At 38.6% G+C, this 14,772-nt stretch overlaps 1 long non-coding RNA gene across 1 annotated transcript; it reads right to left on the bottom strand.

The window, feature by feature from the left end:
• Positions 1–391: 391 nt before the first annotated feature.
• LOC136710941 (uncharacterized) lies at positions 392–2,834 on the bottom strand. The gene is made up of 4 exons (XR_010804682.1): positions 2,819–2,834; positions 2,582–2,656; positions 2,459–2,483; positions 392–1,194 (listed from the first exon to the last, which is right to left on the bottom strand). It is a non-coding gene; the product is annotated as an uncharacterized lncRNA (long non-coding RNA).
• Between the last annotated feature and the right edge of the window lie 11,938 nt (positions 2,835–14,772).

Here is a 14,772-nt window from a genome sequence, read left to right as displayed (position 1 = left end):
GATAACCTTCTCTGTAAACATTTAATTGGTCAGTCTGCACGTCAGTAGTCCTTGTTTACGTCAGGCAAAGCTCATGTACCTACCCTCATCTCGAGCAGCTATGCCGAAACGTAAATGTAAGTTCTCGGATGAATTAAAAAAGAAACTCCCATGTTTTGTGTAGTAAATAGAGATGTAAGCACACATAGGTTCAACTAAACATACAACGGCAGCAAGGGGCGAGAGCTCATCACTGCCCCCTAGAGTCCTCTTTTTCACCATCTTAGATCTGGTCACCCTAGTCAACACTGGACTGTGGGGCAGTGGAACTGTGTCCTCAGGATGGACAGATGATAGCCACTCTAAAAGATTCAGACATCTTACACAGCAACTTAAAGGAATTAAAACGAATAAATGGCAATGCAGGTTTAATATACAAATATATTTAAGGTAAAATCACATTCCATTCAAAACGTAACACTAGGCCAAATATTTTAAACCCAAATTTTAATCATTTCAAGTTGCACCCACTTTTAAAAGTGTCACTAACACATCATTCGACAGCTCAACACATTTGCAGGGGAACACTAAGGGCCTTCTCTGTTTTGTTTGCTAAGGGCCACCTGTGTTTGCTTGTATTGTGAGTGACTGGGACAGAGGGAGGGCCATCCTACCCAGAGAGAGTGAGGTCAGTTATGCTGCTATCTCAGACATTCAGTAACCATTGGTTTCCCAATCCAGACTACGACAGTCCTAATAAAACCTTTTTTTTATTATTATTATTATAAACTACATTATTAATCCACACTGAAAAGAGCATGAAGGCATAAAGATTAAATTTGACTTTATTTTCATTTGATTTTCTGCATGGACCCTGTTACCCCTGCTATTGTTTTGTGCAGCGAAAGCATTGAAAGGAATTCTCAGTTGACAGAGTTCAAATTAGGATAAATGACTTTAGAGCGGGAACGTGTAAGAGCTACTTTCGTCCCTGCTCACAAAAGAAGGAAACAGATGCCTTGTCGGACTGGATCAAAATAGTACTATTTCACCAACCCCTGAGTGATGCAAGTCAATAAAAAATAAGGAGTAAATATAGCTCTATTTTGAGCAGTCAGACAGAGCATGAGTCTCATCCAGCAATGATTTCCAACCAGAAGACAGGCTCTGATGGGATGACATCTTTAAATCTGACTTGCTTCCTCATCATGCTTCCTGTAAAAGAGACAGAAAATACAAGAAGAGTTTTTATCTCATAAGCCACCAGAACACCTTTGATGGAGGAAATGAATGTAATTCTGAACCTCGTAACCTTTATATACCCATACATTTGTAGACACCTTTTCTAATGTACAGTTTCTGCTGCACATGAGCTCAACATTCCCAGTGCCAATCATGGACCAGAGGGATATGAAGCCGTGTGGCATTAGGTTATAAGGCAGTGGAACTGTATCCTCTAAAGTGACGGAGCTCAATTCAACTCCCTGACCTCACTAATCTGAATGCAAGTTTTAACATCTTTTAGGAGAAATTCGTTCATTCATTCATTCATTCATTCATTCATTATCTGTAACCCTTATCCAGTTCAGGGTCGCGGTGTGTCCAGAGCCTACCTGGAATCATTGGGCGCATTGGGCCCTGGAGGGGGCACCAGTCCTTCACAGGGCAACACAGACACACACACACATTCACTCACACACTCACACCTACGGACACTTTTTGAGTCGCCAATCCACCTACCAACATGTGTTTTTGGACTGTGGGAGGAAACCGGAGCACCCGGAGGAAACCCACACGGACACAGGGAGAACACACCAACTCCTCACAGACAGTCACCCGGAGCGGGAACCCACAACCTCCAGGCCCCTGGAGCTGTGTGACTGCGACACCTACCTGCTGCGCCACCGTGCCGCCCAGGAGAAATTTGTATATATAAATATATATATAAATAAAGTGTGTGTGTGTGTGTGTTCTAATATATTCTAGTCTGTGCGGGCTCTTATCTGCTTTTGCGTGAGACATGTAGCAGAACTCATTCTGTGTGTTCCACTTGTTGGCGGCATGCCTAGAACAGGTTGAGGGCAGTTCCCAGTAAAAGAGAACTTAACGTGTGTGTTATACCCTTACAAGGCTACAGAAGTGGAGGTATAAAATACTGGACCACCCTCCAGCAGAGGAGAGCAGCTCTCAGACTTGGGGTTATTCCTCTGCAGAAGAAATAAAAGGCTTCTCATTGCATTAAAGCTGACTATTGTGCTGATTCAATAGGAATAATCTTTTATAAACTCAAAATGTCCACGACAATCTACATGTAAAGCCTTCTTAGAGGAGTAGATGCTGTTGCTGCTACAAACAGGGGGACAAACGTTCTGGAAATGCTCTGGATTTCAGAAGAATGGTGTCTACAACATTTAGCCATGTTGAATATGATAGGTCCTTATGGCCCAAAAGGAAATGCAGTGGGAAAGATGGTACTTACTTCTTCTTTGATCCGCATTTGTCATCTGTGGCAGAGAAATGTTACAGTTAGACCACTGCACGACATGGAAGACAACAGTGTAAATAAGTATCAAATACCCGAAATATGAGAATGAATACTTACGAAACAAGACAAAAAAGGCTCCTATTACAAGTAGGACTGTGAAAATAATGCCTCCAATCCGCAGCCTGTCATAGTCTAAAGAGTCAGGGACGAAATGGGAAGTTGATACCAATAACATTAAGCATTTTCTTTTCCAGATTTTACATTAATTTTATAAAATGATTAGTGCTATGTCAGTTTCCTGCCAGCATGCAGCACTGTATTCGGGTCTAGGGCAATAAGGTCTGGAGTACTTACTGTAAACAAATGGATCTGAGCCGAAAAAGAAGAAACAAGGAAAGAAATGGAGAAGTGGAAATTAGTGACATCCTCAGCAGTGGAAACAGCTTTATGTAAAACAGCTGAAAATAGCAGTTTCCATTGTTGTGTATGGAAAAATAATGCATTAAGCCGAGTGTGGCTGTGACAACAGAAAATATACACTTACTTGCTTCAGCTTCACTGAGGAATGTACTGAAAACTAGGAGCAAAAGAAGACTATGTGAAAGACATGACAACACATTATGTTTGGTTTAATTTTTTAATTTTATGTATCAAACTTCACATTTATTTATTTTAATATTCAATCTGTGCAAACAAACTTTTAAAAAATTGCCTAAATTAAAGCACTAACAATTAATACATGATTTTTTGTAGGTTGGTTATGAATATGTGAACACAGTTTTAACACAATTAGACATATATAATCTTAACCAATGCATGAGCACTTACCATTATTTATAAAGATAATGTGCAATTATTTGTCCTTGTACAACGAAATGTGTCTTCCCCATTTAACCCATCTGTGGCAGTGCACACACACACAAGGGCACTAGGGGCCGTGAACACACACCCAGAACTGGCGGCAGATTGGCCTGGGGAGCGTCTAGTGGTTCAGTGCCTTGCTCAAGGGCACTTCAGCTGTGGATGATCCTGCCGGTCCTGGGGATCGAACCCACAACCTTCCAGTACCAAGCCTGGTCTCTAACCATTAGGCCAAGGCTGGCCCATTGGATATAGTTTATAGTGAATTATATATATGTATTTTACAGATATTGGTTCTTGCCACTGTCCAAATTTCATTTTTGTGTTTTTAAAAAACCACTAAGATTTGGGATCAAATCGAACCTTGTTAATGTTCAAATAAAACTTAAAAGCATTCCATTTTCTAATATAAAATGGCTGCACCAAGTTATTATTTTTTTTAAATTTTCTTTAAAGAGTGACAATGTGTCTATTGTTGTATCCACTGTTGCCTGAACCTGGGGCAATTTAACAGTTGAATCAAATGCAGATTCATTCTGTTGGGTAGATTCACTGAATTGGAAGGACAAAAAATACAAATAAATGTTTTAAAAAATCACAGTAAATAAGCTCTCTCACGTTCTGTTATTGCTACAGATGCTTTGGATGCCCTTCAGAAGAATTCAAAATAGGAAAAATATTTACCTGCAAAGAGGACTAGCGAAGTGAAGCCCCTCATCTTCCCAGTTCCTGCTTTCTGTCACAAAGAGAACGCGAGTCTGAGAACATACATTTGTCAATTACACGTTCTTGAATACAGATAAGTATTGGGTCTCTCCCTTCAAACAGAGAACACATCGTAAACTGTATTAGAAAAATCCTTAAAAAACGTTTAATGTTTAAGTGTCACATAACTTTTACATAAAGTGTAGGTTCCTTTTACAAATAAAAGGTTCTTCCCACTCACACCTCATTTATGGGGTCATTTGACCCTTGCATTATGTGAATATTAATTAAATCTTCTTCGCACTCAGACATCAATACTTTGGGACCCAATAGTGGTTCTTTTGGCACCACTGAGAGAAAACTGCAGTGTACTTTTTTCCATAACTTTATTTAATGATAAATGCAAGTCCGTGGACAGATGTGGAATGGAGCAGGAATGTTTTCTTAGTAGATACAGCTGTAGAAGCAGCTGAGTCAGATCAGCACGGGTGTTTTTACAGTAAACACAAGACGCCTGGGTCAAAGCAGCGAGGGCACAGCGAGCTGCGGGGTACCCTTGGCTTGCCCTTGTGATCACATCCTAGTGTATCAGGGCTGTTTTGGAAATTTTGGGCCCCCTTCCCTGGTGAGGATATTAACTCAGTGTTCTTTCGAACCAAAGGACAGCCACCTCTGGCTTTTACTGCTATCCATTGCATGTGTGTATTGGAGAAGGATGAGGGTCTGAAGCGAGTGCTGTGAAGGCCAAAATCCTGCACTTTACAACTACGCTACTTAAGCGCATACATGTGGGACCATACTCTCAGAAATAAACGGTCCTATAGGGTTCTTGTTGTGGTTGTACACTTGTAGGAAAACCTTTAACTCACCCAGAAGCTTCTTTTATACAGAAATCGCTCATTTTAATTTGTACTTGCATTAACAATAAATGTATTAGTAAATGTAATACATTCTTAATTATATTAATTTTTTAAAAATAATATTCATTGAATAATTCATTATGGAATTAAATGGTTTTGTAGGGCCTTCAGTCTCGTGCACACTTTCTAGTCCCAACTCGACCAGAACGTAGAAATATCTTAAGTCACACACAGGAATATATATGAAAATAACCCAATTAGAAGAGGTAATAACCAACTTCCTATGTAGTTCTTGACTTTAAAAAAATCCATACATAAAACAGTTTTAAGATGTCAAAAATGAGTTGTATTATGGCTTTACTTTATTATTTCTATTTGGCATTAAAAAAAAAACCCAACACATTACCCAATAGTATTTAACTGACAATTTACCAACTACTTTGAATTTCACCTAAAATTCTTTCAAACACAAATATTTAGCCTAATTCCAAATTTACAACTAATGTAACAAAATCACGACACATAAAAACACAAAAAAACACAGCAAAATGATTATTCCAAATACAGCTACTTGATTATTCCAAATACAGCTACTTGAGTATCTGTTTATACTAAGTACATGTCCTCAAGATATCAAAACAAAAAAGGCTACAAGGCGTGCAATGTCTCTGCTGTGTCCTATTAAGCCTTATTCAAAAATTACTAATGTAGACAATGAGATAAAGAATTATGGAAATTATTCATAAAAAGGTAATGAAACAGAACAAATAGAAATGTCTTACCTTCCCTCGGGATGTGTTAGTGTTTCAGAACGTGGGCACGGAGGTATGCAACGTACAGAATGTGCAGAAAGTCTAAATATACATTTCTGTCTTTGCTTTTACCTTCAAGTCTAACTCCTCCTAATTGTTTACACCTAAAACACTGGACATCATATCTGTGAATACCGTGGTGCCTGCCTTGCAGCCTCACCGTGTTTAGCCTCCAAACACTGTTTGCATGTTTACGGCTTAAACAGTGTTTAAAAGGCATTTGAAAGAGGCTAGCACTAACCCTAATGTCATATTTAGGTGTAGTTACAGTACATTCCAGAGGCTATCTATTTCACAATTATGCTTGTCTTGTCAACATTGTTTTTACACTGAACTATTTTACAAACAGAAAAAAACGTATCTTCTACAGATAACATTTTTGACATACAAAGTTTTGTTCAGAGTGCAATGATTAAAAATGGTCAAATATAGTCTATCTATCTATCTATCTATCTATCTATCTATCTATCTATCTATCTATCTATCTATCTATCTATCTATCACCTTGGCTGCTCTGTGACGTAAGTAAGTAAAAAAATATATATTTCAGGGTCAAAAAGTTGGGTGGAGTCAAGGACTCAATTACGGTGTCTACCCTCATGTTCCGTGGCACTTGTTATACATTAAGCTACATTTGTGAGTATCATATTGGTAAGCAGATGAAAAGAGAGCAGGGTGACAAAGATTGATAGAGTGTGTGTTTCATCTACAAACATATCATTGAGTCAAGACCAACAACTTTGCCCAAAATAAACAGGCCCTAGACTGTTCTACAAAATATATAACAAGAAAGCACTACCATATTTGGGTTTATAGGCATTTAGGCCTACTTTAATGAGGTAGACTGTAAAGTGTACATTGTTAAGTCTACTAAAATAAGTACTATCTGAAATTTTAGCTATCTTTTACAAATCCTGTTCAAATGTACACTGCCTTCCCTCAACCTTGAGTTGACATTATATCAAAATGGCTGCTAAGGCTTTTAGCAGTGAGGTTACCTGTTCAGACAAAAAAAAAAAAAGAGTTCCTGTATTTGTTAAGTCTGCAACTCTGAACATAATTATATATATAGATATATTATAAAAAAAATAATGTGAGGTATTTATACAATTATATATATATATAATCACAAATGCTAAAAATCTCACACAGTGAACGTTAGCTGGCTTTGTTGTTTGCTGCTAAAAAAATTAGCATTAGCAAAGATTAGGAGTCTGTTTTTCTCAATTTGTAACTTTTTAAGAGATTATATATTACATAATTTAAACCTACAGCGTCTTCTGTGTCAAATGTAGTGCAGAAACCAGCGTTAAAAATAAGATAAAAAAAAAAACCCATAGAAACTGCATATCCTGGCTTGCCTCCAACTTTGTGTGGTTTTTGCATTGTTCTTGAATATAGCTGAGGATCAAATAAGAGCAGGCGATTGAGCATACTTCCCTAATATTTCTTTTAAAATCCTTCCTCCTGAGTAATCATTTGAGGAAGTATGTATATGTGAAACCATAGATTTATATGAGCCTCATAGCATGTGAGATCACAGCCTGTCAAAGTGGTCATGGAAATAAGGACTGAAGTGGACTACACAAAGTGAAATCCTCCCTACTGGATCACTGTTTGAGAACCATTACACAACAAACTGCAGATTTATTGGAGCTTCCTCGGGTGCTTAAGGAGGCGCCACAGCAACCTCGGGATATTGAAACGAGACTTTTCTCTATTATTAGATTCCACCTCTATCAAGCTACAAGTTCAGCCACAGGATTTTATGTCCATGAAGGAGTAAACCTCAAGGAGATGGTAGGAATACACTACACTGGAGAGCTGCCAGTGATAAGGCTTTGCAAATGTCACACAGACTAGTTTGGACAACTTCTAACAAGTAATAACTAGATAGGATTCACACACTTGCAGCACATCAGATTCTAAATTTCATCAAAATCTAATCAGTTTTCAAAAATATCATTGGTTAAACGGTAAAATTATAAAAAATATAATATTTCAATGTAAACCTAACTTCATATTTATATATTCCCAAAACAGGCCAGTTTTTATTCATATATGCAAATCTTTTTCTTTCTTTTGCTACCCAATTGTTAGTTTTCATTAAAACCCACTTGTTAGTGAGTCTCTCCCTGATTTCACACAGTGCCCAGTGTTAACGCGACGTCTTCAGACAGCTCAACATGCCTGAGAAGAATGCAAACTCCCCAGATCTCTCACATCAGCTGGCAGACATTTGTGCATGAGCGGAGAGATGGTCAAAATAAGAGGGGCATCCTACCAACCCACATAGTGAAGCCAATTATACTCTCTTGGACTCCCAGTCTTGGATGTATGAAGATCCAACTTGTAACTTCCTAATGTTAGTTGCCAACGCTTCGACTGTAGCTCACCTCAGGAGTCCTAATGTTTGACTTCTGTTAAACTTAGCATTGAATTGTCCCTTATTTCTCAAAAAGAACCAATTTTTTTCAGTTAAACATTTGTATGAATAAGGACAGTGGCATCTCATTAACATGAACCATTTCATAGGTGAGTCTGTAATGAGAAATCTCATTCTGTGGGCCCTCTAGTGGCTGTATTAAATTGACATATTTTAAAAATTAGATTAGAAATTTGTGTGAAATATTGTGATTCTGCATTGAGCTGCTAGTGAGCAATGAGGAATGAAAGGTTCTATCAGAATTGATTGCTGTGAACAGATCACATCTCTCTCCTTAAACCCATCATGTTAAGATAAAATGGAAACCAGGATTGCAGTTTTCTTGAGAGAGAAACCACATTCCCATTCACTTACTTGAACAATTACAAACCCTTGTTCAGAATGTCATGTTCCATAAATATTACATATTTCTATAGAAAAATATCAAGAGTGAAATTTCTGCTGTGAAAAGAGATGAAATAAAGAGTTGAAATTGTTTTTCAAATGTCAGCACCAACATCTAATCAGTAAAGACTCAAATATGTCAGTTTTTGAAGAAGGGATAGCTCTCAAGTTAATGATTAGACTGCAGTTGTTTGGGGTTTTTTTAATCATGAAGAAAGTGCCAGGAATGTAACTTAACAAACAGTGCTATCACATTTACCTCGCTTCTACAAACACACCTCACCCTCTCGCAGCTTTAAAATATGCAGTGAGGTAAGAGGGCTGTGCAAAGCAGGATCATCCTTTCTTCTGTTTCTGATTTTTTTAACAGATAAACAGTCATCACAGACCTTGAACAGTATTTCAAGTTCTTTAATAAAAGCGTTTGTTTAATACCCAGGTTTAAAATGAAATTGAAGTTTGTCATTGAAAGAATATCTTTCCAATTGTTGAAAGAATTGGTGCAGACACAATAACTTAAGAAATCGAATTTCCACTGAATGTAGTTGATCAGTGAAAAAATGGACCAAAAAAACAAAAACAAAAGGAAGACACCATTCAGGTTTAAAATGGCTGCTACTGCCATATTGTGTTTTGCGCACAATATCGCAGTCACACAGCTTCAGGGACCTGGAGGTTGTGGGTTCGAGTCCTGCTCCGGGTCACTGTCTGTGAGGAGTGTGGTGTGTTCTCCCTGTGTCTGCGTGGGTTTCCTCCGGGTAACTGTCTGTGAGGAGTGTGGTGTGTTCTCCTTGTGTCTGCGTGGGTTTCCTCCGGGTGCTCCGGCTTCCTCCCATAGTCCAAAAACACACATTGGTAGGTGGATTGCCGACTCAAAAGTGTCTGTGAATGTGAGTGAATGTGTGTGTGTGTGTGTGTGTGTGTGTGTTGCCCTGCGAAGGACTGGCGCCCCCTCCAGGGTGTATTCCCACCTTGCGCCCAATGATTCCATGTAGGCTCTGGACCCACCGCGACCCTGAATTGGATAAGTGCTTACAGATAATGAATGAATGAATGATTATCATGATATTTTGCTCAAATATTTCTTTTAATTGGTACATTATTTTAATAATCCAACTTAAACTTCTACAATAACTATATCCACAAGGTTAAACTTCATACAAAACTTTCAGAATTAGATTTCATAATTCCAGCTGATGAGACAAAGAACAGAAAAATATATCTGCTTTGGGAAATGTCTGTGCAAAGGATATATTTGGTTTTCTGGTCAGCAATGAAATGTTCTGCTGTGTCAGTTCATTAATGACACTATTGAATACTACACCTAGCATTTTCACGTCTGTTTATGTATATTTGACTGAAAACTGGAACAACAACTAAAAATTATGTATATAAAAATACACTGAATGTGTTTGGGGTCGTGAGGAGCAGGAAACACAACCAAGTCCTAAGACTGAACTTTGGAAGTGTGGAAAAATATCCCTGTTTATTTCTTTCGGGGCAAACTGCAAATGGCAGAGAATAAATACTGAAATTGTTGAGGTTTCTTTGCAGTCTTCTGGTAAATATAATAATAATATATAATTAAAACTAAGTAAATGATGTTTACTGACTTTTGCACAGAATTGTATGTAAGTGTTATCATCAATAGATATCTAAAAACCTGAGGACAGACATAAATAGATTAAATAACAAATATATAAACACAATAGTCCCAATTAATGTGCCTCATCAATGTTAATCTATTGTTATAATAGAAGTACATCTGTAAATGGGCTAATTAATCCATGGATGACCAGTGTTTCAACCTGCTTTTGATATTGTACAGTACAACGTTGACTTCATTACCACAGAGGAACAAGGGGCTCCCTCTGCTGGATAAAGAGCCAAATTGATTGTTTTATTACATTGTTTTTTATTATTTGTTTCAAGCTCCAGCTTTTCACACATTGGCTTCTGGACGATCAATTGAATTAGACACATATTAGAAAGAATATAAGATGAGAGTTCATATTCAAAATTCCTTTGAGGCCTCTGTCACCTCATCTTCCTCAGGGCCCCCTGCAAACACAGAGAGTTTATTGTATTAAAGTACACTTACAGGGTTTCATTTTTTTTTTAAATATTAATGTTTAAACATTAGTATTTGGTTGAATGGCATCTGAAAAGAATCACTCACTGAAGCATTTCTGAAGTCTCTCTGATCTCTTCAAGGAAATGTATGACACAATAAAGACTATTAGGATCCCAAAAAACCCTCCCATCACACAGCCGAACAGCATAGCATAATATGAACTGCTTGCTGAGAGAGAGAGAGAGAGAGAGAGAGAGAGAGAGAGAGAGAGAGAGCTACTTGTTATAATTGCTGAAGGAGATTTTTCAAACCTACTTAAGTTAATGATTAAAGTTACCCCATTAGAAACTGTTCTTAATTACGATGATAGGAAGACACAGACACCAAGCCACTCACATATGTGGACAATGCTACACACTCATGTCAATGGGCGTATACATACACACACACACACACACACACAAACATTCATTCATTATCTGTAACCACTTATCCAGTTCTGGGTCGCGGTGGGTCCAGAGCCTACCTGGAATCACTGGGTGCAAGGCGGGAATACACCCTGGAGGGGGCGCCAGTCCTTCACAGGGCAACACACACTCACACATTCACTCACACACTCACACCTACGGACACTTTTGAGTCTCCAATCCACCTACCAACGTGTGTTTTTGGACTGTGGGAGGAAACCGGAGCACCCGGAGGAAACCCCCGCAGACACGGGGAGAACACACCAACTCCTCACAGACAGTCACCCGGAGGAAACCCATGCGGACACAGGGAGAACACACCACACTCCTCACAGACAGTCACCCGGAGGAAACCCACGCGGACACAGGGAGAACACACCACACTCCTCACAGACAGTCACCTGGAGGAAACCCACGCGGACACAGGGAGAACACACCACACTCCTCACAGACAGTCACCCGGAGGAAACCCACGCGGACACAGGGAGAACACACCACACTCCTCACAGACAGTCACCCGGAGGAAACCCACGCGGACACAGGGAGAACACACCACACTCCTCACAGACAGTCACCCGGAGGAAACCCACGCAGACACAGGGAGAACACACCAACTTCTCACAGACAGTCACTCGGAGCGGGACACGAAACCCACAACCTCCAGGCTGGACAATTTCACACACTCACCCAGTAACTCATATATATCTGTGTGCAATTTTATGCCACCTATCTTTCTAAACTATCCATATCAATATGTGTTTTTGATTGTATGAGGAAACTGTCCTGTTTCACTAATACTAAAAATATTAAATATAAATTTACTTTCAGGTTGACTTTGAGGTAGTGTCTGGTACATATCTGGTAGTCTCCCACATCTGTGACGGTCTTATTGCTAGCTGCTAGTTAGCTTCTTAATAAAATTCTCTTAGTAGTATGGCTAGCACAGTTAATACATTTACATTTTTAAACTGTCTTAACGTACCAGTGATCCAGAGGTAGCCATATTTATCAACAAGACCTTGTGAATGGCAAAGGAAAGGAGTGCCATTAAAGTTAGCTGTGGCGCTAGCTATGTGCCACGTGGCAGTTATTTCAGGAGATCTGTAGTCACATTGCCCAGTCAGCGACTAGTCAGATATAGAAAGATGTAAAAAGAGACAAAGAAATAAAGGAATACACATAATTATTAAAATAATTCACACTGGAAGTACATGGAAATCTGTTGTAATCATAAAAGCTAAAGCTTAAAGTGTCTGTTTCATTAGTTTGAAAAGAGAAACGATAACATCTCTCACCAGAGCTGAGATGTTGAGGGATATTCCAGGACAGGTCAAAGTGTAGTTGGCATCAGGACGCTGGACTGTGAAATTTAATTGCTGGGACATATTGTCAGGCACAATGCCGCAGCGAAAGGTGACCATTTGGCCACTGGACACAGTGACGTTTTGAGGGACGACAGCGTAGCTGAGCCCTTCAGAGGCGTGGAGAGAGGAATGGTGAAGAAGGACCTGAGATTATCTAAAGTTGTGTAATTCTCTTTGTTCATTTGACTAAGAAATGAGCAAATTTTTGACTATTCTAATTTGGACTGGCATAAACAAAACATTTTCTTGTTGTTTTGTTGGTATGCACCAGTACACCTTAATTTCGATCAGAACAAAATTATGTATCACAGTTTATTTTTTCATTGTTGCCTGTAGACGCACACCAAGCTTCTTTTATATTCAAGCTTTTTCAACTTTTACAAACTTAGCCCTTATTCTAGCAACTTAAAAGAGATACAATTTTCAGATTGTTGCATAATTATAAAGCAAATTTCTGTACGTCTGTGGTTTAACATAAAATACATATTTTTTATTGTAATTTAGACTTTTTTAGGTGGTATATCTGTAATTGTTACCCAAAAATAATTGATTATTAATTTTGCCTGATGTTTCAGATATCATCTCACAATTGTTTTGAGCTTTTTAACGAAATTCCCATTTCATTATATATATATATATATACAGTTTCAAGATATTCTACATTGGTTTCATTATATCGTAATTGGCTATGCCGTCTTTCAATACGTTCTACGTGAAACCATCCCCATTTTACCACATATTTTTACCAGATATCACATTATCTCTGTTACAATACATCCTGCTCCAAACGCTGAGTCAAAATGTTATCATACCTGTTGAAGACGAAATAAACTCCAGCATTAAGACCAAAAGCCATGATGGATTAAAGAGAATCCCTCTATATCTCTCCATCCTTCCAAATTCACCACCTCACTGAGAAGATGGGTGCAGGAATCTAACCTAAAGGGCAAATAAAAGGCCCTTTCTTGTGATCAAACAGTCCGACAAAACGTCAGTCAAGACTTCCTTTCCCTGAGGAGGCACTAGCAAGCTACAATTAAACTTCTCATTTGCAAGCAAGGTTTCTGTGGAACTGTCCTGGAACAGGCTGAACAGGGACCTACCAAATCCAGTTTTTAGAGGAGACTACTTCTTCAGACGTCCTTGTGTAAATAGCACAGATTCAGTGTTCCCTCTTTCAGTATTGTCATTTGTGTGAGAGGTATTTTACTTACAAAGTAGCACAAACAGGCCCATTTACATTGACTGCAAAGAAATTGTGCATGTCTTCAAAGAATTGCTTCAGAGTTTGCACAGTGGGGACACTCCTAACTTCTATATGAAGAAATGAAGGAAGCGCATTCAAAGACATTTCAGTATTTATCCTGTATGAATAAGAAGGCTTGTACCTGGTTCTTTACTGCTGAGCATAGCTCTGACTGATGTGGCCTTGAATCCAACAAATTAAACTGAAAGATCCAGTGTTGCGTCAACCTTTTTTCAACTTGTACTGTTTTCACTGTTACTATTTGCATATTAAAACATCTTTAAACGTCAGCAGGTCATCCTGAAGATATAAAGTCTGAAAAAAAGCCTACACCAGTTCCACCAAATTACAAAAGAGCGTCATTGATTCTAGCTAAAGCCTTTTGTTCACCAACATATATTTATGGTACAACAACTTGGCATTATTAATGAGAACAAAAATAAAACAGGCCAAATAAAAAAAGGAAACATGATGCCTTTCTTTCCATTGCTTTAACCCAAGTATTCAGTTTTGTGTTTAGAAATAAACAGCAGAGAGACAAAGGAACACAGACACATCCTCAGGCAACATTTCTTCCTTAAGTCAATTATAGTAATTGGTAATTCATCTTTCTTTGCTGCAGTAACAGCCTCTGTTCTTCTACATTTTTTTGAGAATTCGATGGCATTCAGGAACCTGAAAATGACTATGGTCTAGTACAGATATTGGATGATTAGCTCTGGATCCCAAACACCACCCAAATTCATACCAAAAGCTGATGATGTTCTACATCCACAGAGATTCAGTAGAACTCCAGAAGTCCAGTGGTCTAAGCATTGGCCCTATCATCAGGAGACGGCCAGTTTAATCTCCGGTGATGCCTCAGCTTTCTGAGGCTGGGAACCCAGGAGAGGACAAATGATCTGGCTCTCTGTGTGGGTTGGATGGCCCTCCCTCTGCCCTATCATTGTGCATGATGCTACACATAACACATCTGGACATTTGGCCTTCTCCTCCAAGCATGTTGAGATTCCTAGTGTTGTTGTGTTAACGGTAATTTGAGTAAGAGCAATAGTCTGACAGGTAATATATGCTTGCCTTTACCCAGTG

This window comes from Hoplias malabaricus, chromosome 1 (genome assembly GCF_029633855.1).
Source record: "Hoplias malabaricus isolate fHopMal1 chromosome 1, fHopMal1.hap1, whole genome shotgun sequence".
In the NCBI taxonomy this organism is placed as follows: domain Eukaryota; kingdom Metazoa; phylum Chordata; class Actinopteri; order Characiformes; family Erythrinidae; genus Hoplias; species Hoplias malabaricus.
This window is presented reverse-complemented; position numbering and strand designations above follow the sequence as displayed.